The following is a 4206-nucleotide window of genomic DNA, read 5'->3' as shown; positions in this document are numbered from 1 at the left end:
CAGCGTATTTCTTAGCGTAATTAAATGCGCAGGTGGAAGGCAAAGGTAGAAATTTTCCACGATACTCCGGCGGGCGGGCTCGTAATTACCTCTCATTAATTGACGTCAGGGGTTGAATCCAAGAAAGGACCAGGTAAGGATACTTCTCGATTGCCCGGCCAAGAAACGATAGAGCCCCGCTAAGTGAATTAAACGATTCGAGTGCCGCTACTGACGCATTACCGTGACCAGGAGCTTGGTTCCAATTTGCCGCGCCAGCCGGCGTTCCGCTAACTGCATAGTAGATTGCTGTAATTTCGTAAATGCGTTCAATAGCCGCCGCTTAAGGTTGACAGCGTTCGCGTCAAGTACGTGCGCTGCGTTGGACACAATCTACGCGTGTACGCGTCTGGCTGTGTCCATACGTAATTCATCTCTCACACGCTGGTCGATCTTGACGCTGATGCCGCGGCAGGCACGCAAGATCCACCACGGTAGGTAGACAGCTATAAACGCTCACTGGAAAAAGGGATGTCGGTCTGACGGGACTTTCGCGAGTCGAAAGGGGAGACGACTGACTGACGCTACGCGAAGGAGGCGTCTCCGCTTTCTTTGAGCCTCTTCCTTTGAGAGATTTTTCAATCTGTTAGATAGCATTATAGCTGAATATTCTACGCTCAGTACATTAAGGTAATGGTACCGCGCCGCGCGGATACGTTGGGATCAATACGCTTGATGTATTCGATATGGCTCGCTTTGAATCCCGAGGTTTTACTTGGAAAAATTCTGCGACAAATGTCCACACGTTTTAGGAATAATAAGTAGAATTCGGCACAATAAGATTTTTTAGTATTTTAAGTGCACATGGAGAAATGAGAGTATCTGTATTGAATTATAACACAAAAATGAGTCATCGTCTATAAGAATCGATAAATCATCTCTTAGGATACAACTTCTAATGAATTAATAAAAAAGAAATATCATCATCATTCATGATCAGTTCTGTCAAAGTCAAACTCTCAAAAGGAAACCTTTGCTTTATTCTGCTAAGTCTAAAGAATTTAATACAAATTAATTAATCCTTTGGCTTCACCTAAATATNAGATATTATATTTGCATATGTCGTTTCTTCAAATTATTTGAAATTCTGATAAACAGTCTAATAATTACCGTTCAATTAGCGCGTCTATTGAATTCGGACACGGGGCAGTTCGCGTTATGATGGATATCATGTTATTGTCTCTTGTTTCCAGACTGTATGACAAACATAATGACACGAGTCGCGTCTAGCCTCGATGATTAGGCCGTTGCATGACAACCGCTGGCTAATGACACGGGCACCTGCCAGCGTCTGGATGGCCAGCGCATCTGTCACGGAGTGTGTATCTCGGGTGTTGAAGACCTCCCGTAAATTTTACCCGGCAGACCTGCCGCTAATGGAGAAGGTTAACGACGACGGCCGCGGCCGTGTCTTGCGTTATTATCTTGTCCTGGCCGGCATTAGTTCCGAGCAATCTTTACAAGACCATAACATCTCACTCCTAAAGCTCCCGCTGGTGGAACGTCACTAGAAAATTTGTTGCACAGTAGGAATTACAGTTGGCGCAGGACGACTGCTCGAATCATCGCCATGTCAATTTGGAATTGATTCTCTGACGAATTTTATCGAACACGTACGATCGAATCCTATGAATTTCTTGAAGACAAATCTGTCTATTTGACGCAGGTGATAGATGAGGGTTCGGGACACCATTCCCAGTCCGCGTAAAAAGTTTTCTCCACACGTTTTCGTTCCTGATGTGCAAAAGCTCGTTCTACCTAGTCCTTTCACCAAGTAATCTATAATTTTCACGCTTTCAATTGATAGTTACTAATTTCGAATATTCCCAAGACCCCCTTTTATATGCAATAAGTACTGGAAAGTGCCCTAAGAGTTATGAACTGGCGAATCAGGTTGTATTATGAAAAGAAAGAAAAAAGAAATCCGAACACCTTGGAGGCGATTGTGTTTCCTCTGTCCGTCCGTTTCTTTCTTTTGGCCCGCGCTGGCGCGCCTGCGCCCGTGTACAAGCATGGATACGACAGGCAATTTGCATTAAGTTAATTGAACCTGAGGCTGGCTTCTCTTTTTACAAGACAATGCACTTACAGCCGCTTTCTTGCGGCTGGCCCGTACACTCCCCTACTCCCGCAGAAGCTTTAAGAGCGTTTTCTCTCGAAAAGACAAACGCGCGTCGCGGATTATGAACCTGCAGGTATATAAACCGTCCCGCCGGTAATTAATTTCAGTCGTTCTTTCAAATTATTCTCTGGCCACACCGGGCCATCCTGCAGCCGGGACGCGTGGATTGGCTCGCGCACAACAGGAATTGCGATAAACGTGAAAAACTGCGTTACTCCCAGCGTATCGCGGCTGCTACGGAGAAAACGGTGACGTTATCAGACGCCTGATGCTTCTTCGTTCCGTAAGGAAAGAAAGACTGCAGTAACTGTTTTCTGAAACTCCTTGACGCGAATCTAAAATTGAAATACCGTAATGCATCAACCGACGGCGGCGTTCCCGTTTCTATTAAAGATAGGAGACAAGCGATCAAAGGAAGTTTATCTCGGTTCGACTGTAATATTTCATATAAAAACGTATATTCGGTGATCTGTTTTTTAAATCGTTTCACTGCATGCTTCCATTTCCCCCTTTATCTCGGAGCTATACGGAACACGAGAAGAATATCATCGGCAAAGTGCAATACGCGATTCCCGATACCCGATAGCCGATTTATATGCGGCAGCGTATCGCAGAGAAACCGAGTCGTTGCGTCGACTACCCTTTAGTTACCGTTATCGTTGATCAACCGACTCTATAATCTCCGGGCGCATCCAGCGAGCGAACGAGAAAGGACGCGGGTGAGAGAGAAAGACAGCGGCGATCATCGACGGCCACTGTTAATTCATTTCACGAAGCAATTTAGATAATCCCTCGGAGGTTATGTTTGGCTTAATCAAGGGGCGGGATCTCGTGTCCGTGAAATGGCGCAAGGGGCTGTGCATATGCTCCGACCGGGCCGCGTGGAAACACGCGTGTCGGGCTCGTGCGCCCCGAGGACCGACGAGCGTTTCCAACTTTTCTAACTCGACGGGAGGGTACCGGCCGTTTCAACCCTTCCGTCTCGTCTTATCTCTCGTTCGACCCGCATCCTTGGGAAATCAAGCATCGGCTCTCTCGCTCTCCTCTCGCGACGATTTGCATAAACACAATTAGTTGCTCTCATTGAATTATTCAAAATGTCTGAAACTATCGCGGAGGCTTCGCTTCGACAGGGTTCAACCCCTTTCGTGGATCCTGTTTCACTCGACACGCATCGACTTTCGCCGGGCGTGAATTGAAAAATAACATTTGGGCTACTTGCTCGAAGACAGGAGAATACATTATTATACTGTACTTGGCATAATACTGTTAGCTCATGTTGCTGCAGGGAGATTCGACAGCGCAGATAATTTTTATCTCCAAAAGTCATTTGACTGTAGCGTTCAATTTCGCTTAATATTAAACATAACAGAAGTTTTTTTACATCGGTATATTTACATTTTGTACAGTGAAATTTATGTTTTTTTTGTGACGTTGGTACTTTAGTTCAGTTAGGTGGTAGTTAGGTTCAGTGTTAAAGCAGAAACGTTTTTGAAATAGAAGATGCTCTATAATCGGTTCGATGATCAAAGGAACAAAAGTCAATGGGAAATCAGACAATCCTTGAAGAAAAACGGCGGGACTCCGAAAATTTTCAATTCCGGTCGCGGTTTACTACCATCGCCGGTGAAACGCTGCTCCCCTTTATCAAGAAAAGCGATCTAAAATCAGGAATGCAACTCGAACCGGAGAATCCAGCGAGATACTTTCGAATTTACGGCTCTTCCCTCCCTCGCGTGCCTGTTACAAACTTCGTCTTTCTTGCATCCGAGATATATTTTCTCCCGGCCGGTGCTCCGCCAAAGTCAGCCGTTGTATCTGATGTTCAAAGCGAACGCTACATTTTCTTCTTAAGGGAAACTCCAACGGAACGTGCGTACACCTTCGGCTATAGGACAACTACATTTAATAATTGTTGCAATCTTTAAACCGGTTCTACTCAAATTCTGAAGTCAAGTGAAATGTGCGTAGTAAGAATTTCTAAAATATCAGTTTGCCATTCATTAGTTAATAAAATTAAATTATGATTTTTTTTAAAAAACATT

This window comes from Ceratina calcarata, unplaced genomic scaffold, assembly GCF_001652005.2.
Source record: "Ceratina calcarata isolate Rehan_Ccalc_2016 unplaced genomic scaffold, ASM165200v1 scaffold87, whole genome shotgun sequence".
NCBI classification, from domain to species: Eukaryota; Metazoa; Arthropoda; class Insecta; order Hymenoptera; family Apidae; genus Ceratina; species Ceratina calcarata.
Note: the sequence above shows the minus strand (reverse complement) of the source record.